Genomic DNA, 11123 nt, shown 5'->3' with positions numbered 1-11123 from the left:
TAAGTGCTTGGGGAATAATATTCAAAAATTTCAAGCTTAACGAAATTAAAACTTCCACATACTGAAAATAACGTTACATGGCAAGAACATAAAACTAAATTAATATATCAATCGAAACGGAAAAAATGAAATGGAAAAATGCAAAATAGAAAATATAAAGTACAGAATGGAAGCAAAATAGAAACACAATGACAACATGCAACATCATACGATCTAGCTTTAACATGACCACCATCAACACTATAACGTTTTTAGGGGTCCACAATGTGAACAACATACTCATCATACTCCCCATCCGTAATCTTCTATTCCTCACATTTCTTGGCATCCTCGATTTCCCTTAATTCTTGAGCCTCTTCTGTAGCTGCAACATGTTGTGCAATTTCAACATCCTCTCGTTCAATCATCTCCTCCTGCATTCAATGGTACTTCTCACGGAGTTCGTCTTTCAGACGAACAAATTCCTCTTTAGTAATGAAGCAATCTTTATAAGACTTCTCAAGTTTGTCTTCTTTTTCCGTGAAGGCGTCTAACATTTGAAAGTTCACCAATCCAAATACATAGAACTCATCAAGAGTTGGGACCCAGTCTTTACCCTTTCTCTCTCTTCTAGTCTTCATCCTTCACATCCTTCTCATAAACTGCTCATGATCGTAAGCGGCTCGTTTCTTAGCCTTTTTATCTTCAATCAATTTCTTCCTAGAAACTTTATTTTGCTTCTTTGGACGCGTACTTGCAGAGGTTGCAATTCTTTTCCTCTTATCAATTTCTAAGATTTTATTTCAATATGAGAGATTGTTTGGGTTTTGGGTTAGATAGAAGGATATATTTATAAGTCAAACATGTAGCTGTAATAGGAGACTGAAGATATTAATGGGATAAGTTTACATGTGACTTATGACCTAATTTCAGGCTTTCATCTGTATATCATAAAACACGAAATGACTTGTCATTGTTGCTCTCACCTGCATTATTTCAAAAATTAAAGATTCATTGCATAGTATAGGTTTGTTGTTAAGTGACATTGATACAAGTAAATGCAATAAATTTATTTCATTTCATCTACAAAGAGTTATCTTTTCCTCTGTATTTTATTTATATGATATGATTTGACTCGTCATTGTTGTTATTCATGTGTCATTCCACTTGAACCTTTTCAGTGTTTATCTCAAAATTATTGAAAATGCTTGCATGTGGCTTCTACTGTGTACTCACGGGATACCTAACTCAATTGCTGATAATGGTCTATATATTATTTTCTTACTACTTTTAATAAATTAACCGAATTGTCAAAATTTACAGTTTTTCCAACTTTTGCTGCATTTGAGAAGACTACTCATTTATTTTATTGTATTTAAACTATTATTTACACTGAACTTTTATTTAATCTGTCCATTTTCACATGGTTGGCAATAATGACACGTACATCAACAAAATTAAAAGCCTGTACATGTTCATTACTTTTCTCATCTACAGTTGTTAAGCTTATCAAAATTTTATTAACTTTTCATTATCCCCCAACTACTTATACTATATAAATTTTACACTCATACACATATTTCATCCAAACATTAATAAAAAGTCATCGTCCACAAATCACAAGTGGTTGTTACGAGAAAGAGATGACGATTATCGTAGTCTTAGGGTAAGTGATCCAGTGGAGTACTTTGCTGGTGTACACGAGAATGGGCATTTCGACTTGAAGAATCTGAAAGTCTTACACATAATCTGATTGCAATGGGCGTAAGGGTTCCGCTTCGTTATTCCCTATATGTATATCCTTTCCCTGAGGAAACAGTTCATTGGTCTGAATTTAGGCGAAAAGTGGTTAAAGTTGTGTCTCGTGTTCGGAGAGAAAATAACCGAATGTTATTGCATAGGAGTCGTTACTATATGTTTCAACTAGCACACGATTCAGTTCGTGCTTCTGGTAGAGAGTTTACGAAAGCGGAGCAACACAGACTATTACAAAATAAGAATTACATTTCCAATGATTACATGTGCGATGAACATATTTGACTTAAATATTTTTCTTCTTTTTTATGTTGTCTTATTATTTTCACTAGTTTCATGAACTTCCTTCCCATTTAATAGTTTCATTTTCAATAAATGGATATACTATTTCACACACTTGCAGTATGGGCCTGCTGTAAGGTGACATTCATACAAGTAAACGCAATGACTTTATTTTATTTTATTTGCAATGAATGAAAACTTTTATCAAAGAGTTATCTTTTCCTCTGTATTTCATTTATATGATTTGACTTTTCATTGTTTTTTCATGTGTCCTTCCACTTGAACCTTTTCAGTGTTTGTCTCAAAATTATTGAAAATGCTTGCATGTGGCTTATAATGTGTATTCACGGTATACCTAACTCATTTACTGATAATGGTCTATAAATTAAAACCTACACGATCATAAGACATATCGCATTTCTTTTGTCATTGCATAAGTTACAAGCTATTTGTACTACATTTCAATGGCTTCAGTACAGTACACATCACTACGAAACCTTCAACCTGTAAGTCAAATTCAATCGAGAATAAAAGTTCAAGTATCACTACACCATATATGGGTTTTAACAACATTTTTTTCTGTGTTACAAGTAAAAGTGTTACCATATGTACCTTAAAACTGATCTAAGGCCGTACTTTTTTTTAATGTTACCAATGATATACAATTATGTTGCGATAGACATGATTGGATATGTGTGGTAACACAGAAGTTGGTGTGACTATTGATCTTAAAAAAATGTAACTATAGAATGAAATATTTAAGCGGTCTCAATAAAATATGTGGGAGGGGAATGAATTTTTCTAAAATTACTTAAGCAGGCATTCACTTGTCTAATTACACAGCTATATCATTACTTGTCCTCAATTATTTCATTATCTCACGCATCTTTATCACACCTCTCTCTCACGCTCTCTCTCTCTCTCTCTCTCTCTCTCTCTCTCTTTCTCTCTCTCTCTCTCTCTCTCTCTCTCTCTTTCTCTGATTACTCATCGACGAATGACCTTGCAACAATTAGAAGTTCAGTCGATGGGACATTCAGGGATCGGGGCTTTGAGCAATTAGGTTTAATTATTTTTTCTCGTTAGAGACATATACAAAAATTGAGGATTTCAACAATTAGGGTTTATAATCTTCTTCTTGTTCAATTCTTCTACACAGTTGGGGCTTTTAGTAGTAAGGGCTTCTTCTACAGGTATGCTTGGTCTTGTTCTTGTAATTTTTTTTCATTTTGTCTTTCTCTATCTTCTTGTATATGCATTTTTGTGTGTATATTTCTCTTAAATCTATGGGCTATGAGGAATTTCGTTTATCTTTGTTTATTTTTTTATTTTGTTTATTTGGTGAGGCAGCGGGATTTTCCCGTCATGATCGACTAAAGGAAATTCGCAACTTAATAAATGAAGGGGGAATTATTGAGGCTTCTTTTGAGTTTTACAATGTTGATGCAGTATATCTGTTTTTGCTTAATATACGAACCTATGAGTCTGAAATCTGAATGCATGCTTGAGCTTACCTCGAACATAATTAATGTTAAAGATAAATATGCACCAATGAGTATATCTTAAAGTTAAAGGTAAAATAGTTTCTGCAGGTGACATGTAAACGCAATATCAGTCATTTGGTTCATATCAACAAGTTATAATTCATAATGTTATCTATTGTGAATTAAGTAGAGGAAGAGGAGACTGCAATTTGCTCTTCTATTATTTCCACTACAATGACAAATGGTGTTGCTGCTTCTCCAATATTTATGGAGCTATGGCATGCTTGTGCTGGCCCTTTAATCACACTTCCCAAGAAAGGAGATGTAGTTGTGTATTTTCTACAAGGGAATTTGGAACAAGCTGCCTCTGTCTCAAATTGAACACACATTGAAGTTTCTAACTTTGGCCGCGACCCTCTCATTGTTTGCAAGATTATGGATGCTCAGCTACTTATAATTGTTACTGTGTGTTTTTTGTATAGTGTTTGATGTTTTGTGCATTTCAGAAATGATTTTATTTTTTTGTTACTTGATTAATTGAATGGCTTAATATTGGTTTTTACATTATGGGTTGATATTTTGGAATTTTGTTGAAATAGGCAAGTAAAGATAATGATGAGGTCTACACATAACTAACTCTACTTCCTGTTCCTGAACCAGAGGTATTTTTATCACTTGCTTGTCAATTTATCAGTAAAATTTATGAAAATTTCCGGTCTTTATGAACTTTCTGTAATCTGCCTTTTGAAAATTTCTACAATCTGCATTATTGGAAACTTTGTTTTATTATGTCCAGCCTTTTTTGTTGCAATGTTTGCCCTTGTTTTGGAAGAATCAGCCCCCCTTTGTTTCTTTCTTTTGAAGAAGAAATTAATATATTTGTTCTTTACAGATTTCTTCATGCTCCAGATCATATTGGGTCTTATATGGCAGCTTTTATTTCAGAATCCAAGGTTTGTAGCTAAACTTTTGGGCATGATAATATAGGGGAAATTAATAAATTGATATTGGCTGATCTGTGTATGTATGGTATGTAGATTACATGTAGTGATGTCGGTATATCATGCTTCATGTTTAATTGCAGAAGTTGCCACTTTTTAATTTTGGACCACCTTTTACTTGACGCTAAGACGATATGGCAAGTATGTTCAAATATTCACTTGTGGAAATGGTACACAGAGCGAACCTGTTGCTAGACGTAGTAAATCCACATGCCCTCAAGGATACCATGGGGTTGATAGAGAGGGAAGGCCTGTGTACATTGAAAGGCTTGGCAAAGCACACCCAAGCAGGCTTATGCGTATTACCACACTCGAAAATTATTTAAAATACCATGTGCAAGAATTTGAGAAAGAAATTTATGAGAAGTTCCCTGCATGTTCAATTGCAGCAAAGAGACAGATATGTTTGACAACTACAATATTAGATGTGCAAGGCCTGGTATACTGATCTGTTACTCAAAACTTGCACTGATTCTTGTCGCACGTTTAATTATTCAAAAACATTTTTGATTTAAATTGTTAAGCTTTCAGCATAGACATCAATGATAAAAGCAAAACTAGAGTTTAGACTTTAGAATATAAGATATTTTTTTATCAAATCTGTTGTTACAATCCACGTCTCTTCAAATGAGATAGAGTGACTTAAATAGAATTTAAAATTCCCGGTAGACTATTTGAGATATTGTCTTCTCTAGGTTTAACGTATTAATTGTAGTGTATACCTTAACTTGCAGGGTGTTAAGAATCTAACACCAACAGCGGTGAGTCTTGTGTCAGCCATGGCAAGAATTGATAATAACTACTATCTAGAGGTGCTGATCTCATTTTAGTGTATATATCTTTCAATAAACACGGTTTAATTACCTGAAGCTGTATTCTGTTATTGTTTCGAGACTCTACACTGAATGTTATTTTTATCCTGAGATTTCATTTGTTGCTTTAGATTAATAACAACTAATTACCTTATCTTAATTATTTCAGTCAATTCCCGGACTTCTTGGGTGGTTCATGCACATGTCCTTCTGAGGGAGGGTGTCTTAGGTCTAATAGTGGTCCATGGAACGACCCTTATATAATGAAGGTAATATATTTAAGTTGGTTGATAATTTTCAAGATATAGAATCACTTGAGTATCAAGTGACCAGCAAAAAGATGAAACTTATACTCAGTTGTGTGCGAGAAAGACGAGTTCCTAACTTTTGTATGGAAAATCATATATATTTTATCAAAAATCGGACTCTGTACATAATTAATATATTATAATACGATAGGGTAGTAGTGATGGATTAGCACTAGAAGAGGTAATAGAGATTGATGATCCATGCTCTTTAACTACGAAAAATAGTTGTAGAATTGCAAGATTGTCACCCATTCATAGAGATATGAGTTTTTCGATATTATGCCTGAAATCTATCCCGATGTATTGTTGTATTATGATTTACATTATCTGTTTATCCTGATGTATAGTTTTATTATGTTGTTTCTATTGTATACAACATCATCTGTTATACTGCATTTTGTTTTATGTTAAAAATAATCAAAATGATGTCCTTTTGTGTTTATTTTTGCTAAAATATGAAATTGAAACACAATATGTTTTTAATATTTTTTTGATATGGTATTAGTGATATGTGAATTTTTATATAGTGAGGAAATTATGGGAATTGAACTAATGTTTGTTAAATATAGGTGTTATTGTAACTTTAGATACAATAGTTTGTGAAAAGAAGTTAGTCTGGTCAAGTCAGTTTAATAAAGAAATTTATGAGCCATTTCCATGTCATTGGAGTTCATATGTTTATGATTTATAGCACTTCATGATTTTTTAGTCGAGTGATGGAGCTATTTGTCATATTGTTTTTTGTTTCATTTACGAGATCCGACTGATTATATTAAACAGTTTTTAATCTACTTGGTCGTAATGTTTATTTACAGGATAACATTAACAAGATTCTCAAAGATAGAGGAAATGTTGAAGATATTGGAACCTTTCACTTGTTTCAGTTAGCTATAACTAGTACATTGGTGGCTTTTGGATGGAATTAATTAGAACTTTGGTTATTTTAGTTGCTTGAATTTTGTATTTGTTGGGATGAACTTGTACTTTTATCAACGGGTCTCAAGTTCAAATAAGTATTAAGTCTTAATGTTGCAACTTAATTCAGATTTTATTACATTTCAAAAATTAACAAGTGCAATTAATTGATATTTTAATATTAACAAAAATGGGGAAAATTATAACAATAAATGAAAGAGTGTTACGGTAGATATAAGAGTGTTTTTAAAAAAAGTGTTAAAATAGGCTACAAACCTGCTACCAAAAGAATTTAATTGTTATAGAATATTGTGTTACAATAGTAAAAAAGGTGTTGCAAAAGAGTTTATTGTAACACATTTTGTAGTGGTACTAAAGGTTTACGTATGTTGCAGTAGATCTGTGGTTACACCTTTATTTTGTAACCATAGATACTGAAAGTGTAACCATAGGGGTTCTATTGTTACATTTATAATTATGTTACCAAAGGGTCTAAAAATATAACCATAGACTCCTATTGTAGCACGAGCAAATCTAACACCACGAAATTTTCAAAAAGTGTAACCATAGCCCAATTTTCTGCTTTAGGTAACACTTTTTGGCCATATTTACACTTTTTTTTGGGTGTTACTAGAGGCCAAATATGGTGAGTGTATCACGACAATGGGATGACTATAACAATAACAATGTAGCATATCGAAGTTTGCAGATGATGTTTGTTGATGAATAGATGCTCTAAAAACTTAAATCTTGTCAATCATCAAATTTATTTATATGGTTCTCATAAATCTATACATGGGTTCGTATAGCGCAATCGTATGCATGCATGGATACCGTTTGGGGAGGTAAGTCATTTTCATGGTCGAATTGTCGAAGGTCGAACTTATAATATTTCAAATTTTCTTGTGACACCCTATGAGGGAAATTATAAATGTGTCGAAGGAGACATGCACATTCTCATTTGTTATTTAAATCAAATTACTGAAGTTCCTGACACTTATGAAGATGTATTTGACTTTGTTGATCTTTCTACAATTGATGAGTTTCACTTCCAAAATGATCATTGTATTGGTATTTATTGTACTCCATTTTTATTTTACCTTTTCATATTATATTTTGTTATATATTAATATTTTCTTTTCTTGTTTTGGGTTATAGATGTGGTTGGGTTAATTGTTGACCGAGGAAATGTACAACAAGTTACAAATGCAAGAAATATACAACAAAGGTCTTTGGAAATGGTTATTGGTGGTGAAATGTACGAAAAACACGTTAAATCCATCCTAGTACAAAGAATTTTAAAATATGTATTCTATTTCCTCAAAATTGCTACTATATTGCAGTAACAAAGTTAAACTTGTCTTTTCGGAAGAAAATGTTGTACCAATTAATAGGGAGTTGAACTTCGCTGCTCTGCAACATCTACATCCATATACCATCATCAATTCTGGCTGTAAAATGAACCTTGATACTGATACTGGTGAGACCTGGCTAACCGATGCACCTTCAACCAAATTTTATGTTAATCATCAGAGTACGGAAGACAGTGATTCACGATGTAGATTTAAGGTTAACAATAAATCTCTTGTGTGGACATGAAGTATTGGTGACCCATGATCATGATGATGTTGAACTTGGATCGCAGCATGTTGACCAGAATCATAGTGTTTTGATTTTGTGGCCTGCATTTTTTTATTTCATATTTTGTATTACATTATTTTTTCATTTCGTATTTTCTTTTTGCATTAATGTATTACAGATTTATATTAATTGTATCTTTCTTTACTGTAATGTTATTATCATTAGTAGTTGCGTGCTATTTTCAATTTTTTGTCGAATTATTGTTCTGTATTAGTTCTTTCTTAGTTTATCTTAAATTTTGACTACCATTTCCAGGTAGTCAAAAATCCTAAATTTTCAATTTATTTATTTATTAAAATATAAAGTAATCAAAGTACTACAAATGTACTACTACATGAAAAAAGTTTTAACAAAAAAAAATTTGCAACTATATTTAAAAAATCCGTGAAAATTTATCTTCATCAAAAAAATGCACACTCGAATCTCATGGCACCCTTTTTGAAGTTACGAAAGTAATATATATAAAACTTCTAAATTAAAATATAAAATATATACTAAAAATAGGTTTACATCACTATCCAACATAAAAAATAAAGCCAAAATAATATTTTTTTAATTTAATATGAGAGTTCAAAAACATGCCCTTCACATTTTATGCCTTACAAAACCAGTTCACGGAAGGCAGATTGGGAGAGGAGAGGGGAAAATAAAAAAAATAAAAAATACCCCAGAACGCCACTTCTTGTGGGTGCCTGTGGCAGAACCCACAAAGAAGTGGCGTTCCGTGTCGTTTTAGTCCAAAAATGAACGGATGTGCCACAAAACTGAACAATTTGTTCAAATGTCCCAAAAAAGGGACGGAACCTACAAGATCACTCCAAGTTTTTGTTAGTGTTTGTGCCCTAGAGACAACACTATTATGTTTTAGTTAAGGACATTTGGATTATTAATTTTTAAGTTCTATCGATTATTCCCTTTATAATTTATTAATTCTTAATTTACTGCGATATAAATGTTAGATTAATAAATGTCCTTGGAATATGATATGCAATTCTATATCTCTAAGTACGTGACTTAGAAATGATATTATGAGAATAGTACAATATTCCTAAAGGACCCTAATCGAGTATTATTATTAAGGGACAATAATAATACATTAAGACTGGTGTGTTTGTTTACTGATGATCACATCTCATTGATCATAAGTATGATGATACTAAAGTAAAAAACATAGGCAGATGTATATGTACATGGTGCTGGAAAGACCCAATGTGAGATTCTACATGTCTGTTGTGTCATAAGTAATTCTCACAGTGATAATGATGTAATGTTCCTTAGACCTGAAGTCATTATATTTCTATACGAGAAGTAATATACATTGATTCCATTAAAAGTTATCCTTGACCGGGTAATGATAAAAGTGGACATTGGGTATATTATGAATCATATGAGAAATATGAACGATCTAGATGGGATTTAGCCCTCCTATTTTAGGAGTGATATTATTGGCCTCTTGTGTGAGCTAGACTATGAAATGCGTGGCCACGCTCAAATGTTGATCTGATATGATAGTCTACTCATTGATCAACGAAATTTGGATTAAACTATGATGAGGATGACACATTACATGCCTCTAGTTTAATCTATAATATTTGGCTAAAGGGATTATATTACATTGTACATTATTAACAAAAGTTTAATCGATTACCGATTCAATTATTATTACTTGGGTAACAATGATGTATTACTAGATGTCGCTCATTGTTTATGATTTTAAATTAGATTTAAAATTCGTTGTCAACGTAATAATAACCTACAGGGTCACACACCAAGAATGTTTGAAGGATTATTTAATTTAAATTGGATTTAAATTATATTAAAGTAATTCGAATTATTTATAATATTAATTAAGTAAGACTTAATTAATTAGATTAATATTGATATTCGAACTAATATTAATTATATAATTTATTTGTTAAATAATTAAGTGAGACTTAATTATAATAGAACAAGGGATTTCGAATTAATAATGACTCCTAATTAGTTAAGAGTTATAATTCGTTTTCCTACTCTCTATATAATATCTTTTGTGTGGCTGATTTTGTAAGAAAGACTTTTACTAAAACCCTAGCCACCAAGAGAGAAGATGGAGAGAGCAAGAAGAAACGAGCTTTGGATCTCCATTAGTCAACCAATTTGTAAAGTTTCTTAAGGTAAACAATCTAATCTATGAATTAAATATCTATTTTTCGCGTGGATCCTGCTGTGGGTTTCGAAAATTCTGATTTTTTCACATTTTTTATTACTGTTTCCGTTGCGTTTATGTGCTCGAAACCCTTCAATGACATCAGAGCTACTTGCGAAAAGTGTTTAATTCATTTATGTGTTTACTGATTTTATGATGATAACATGTATACAATATTCCATGACTGTTATGTATGCGATTTTGTATGTTTTACATGTTGTTATGTTTATATATGCGTATGTATATATATTTTGAATATATGATATTCATGAGAGTTGTATAATCATATGATGATTATATAATCTGCATATATACTGATATATACATGTTTTGTGTTTGTTCTTATTATAAGAATCGTATTTGATACGATTCTGAATCAGATGCAGCGGATTTGCTGAAATCTGTGTCTGGTGTCCGATTTTGGCAAACGAATACGCTATTTCATATGGAATCGAGCATCTGAGCGACTGATCTGTAAGGCGTTTGACATCGTTTAGGCCCTGTAATCTGCGATTTAATGTTATCAGATTTAATTTCGAATTTTCTGATTTTTTTCAATATTTGATTTTTATGATTAGATCATGATGGGTATGATATGTTAAGATCAAATTATGTGTTATAACATGTTATTTTGTGTTAATTGAGCATGGTGGATGGTTATGGCTTATGACCTTAGGTTAATAGTTTTGGTTTTTTAAATACGGCTTACATGTCGTTTAATCTTGTAATTATTAAATCTCGAATGTAACTCAAGTTCTTCT

General features: G+C 31.8%; 1 long non-coding RNA gene across 2 annotated transcripts; it reads left to right on the top strand.

Annotated features, from left to right (window-relative positions):
- The first annotated feature begins 2908 nt into the window (after positions 1-2908).
- On the top strand, positions 2909-6610 carry LOC141698291 (uncharacterized). 2 transcript variants are annotated; one of them, XR_012565044.1, is made up of 7 exons: positions 2909-3209; positions 4100-4162; positions 4393-4453; positions 4585-4940; positions 5236-5313; positions 5483-5582; positions 6437-6610. It is a non-coding gene; the product is annotated as an uncharacterized LOC141698291 (long non-coding RNA). The 2 variants fall into 2 exon arrangements; XR_012565043.1 differs by lacking the exon at positions 2909-3209 and having other exon boundaries at positions 3997-4162.
- The last annotated feature ends 4513 nt before the right edge of the window (positions 6611-11123 follow it).

Source organism: Apium graveolens, chromosome 11, assembly GCF_009905375.1.
Source record: "Apium graveolens cultivar Ventura chromosome 11, ASM990537v1, whole genome shotgun sequence".
Taxonomy (NCBI): domain Eukaryota; kingdom Viridiplantae; phylum Streptophyta; class Magnoliopsida; order Apiales; family Apiaceae; genus Apium; species Apium graveolens.
Note: the sequence above shows the minus strand (reverse complement) of the source record. Positions and strands in the feature narration are given on the sequence as shown.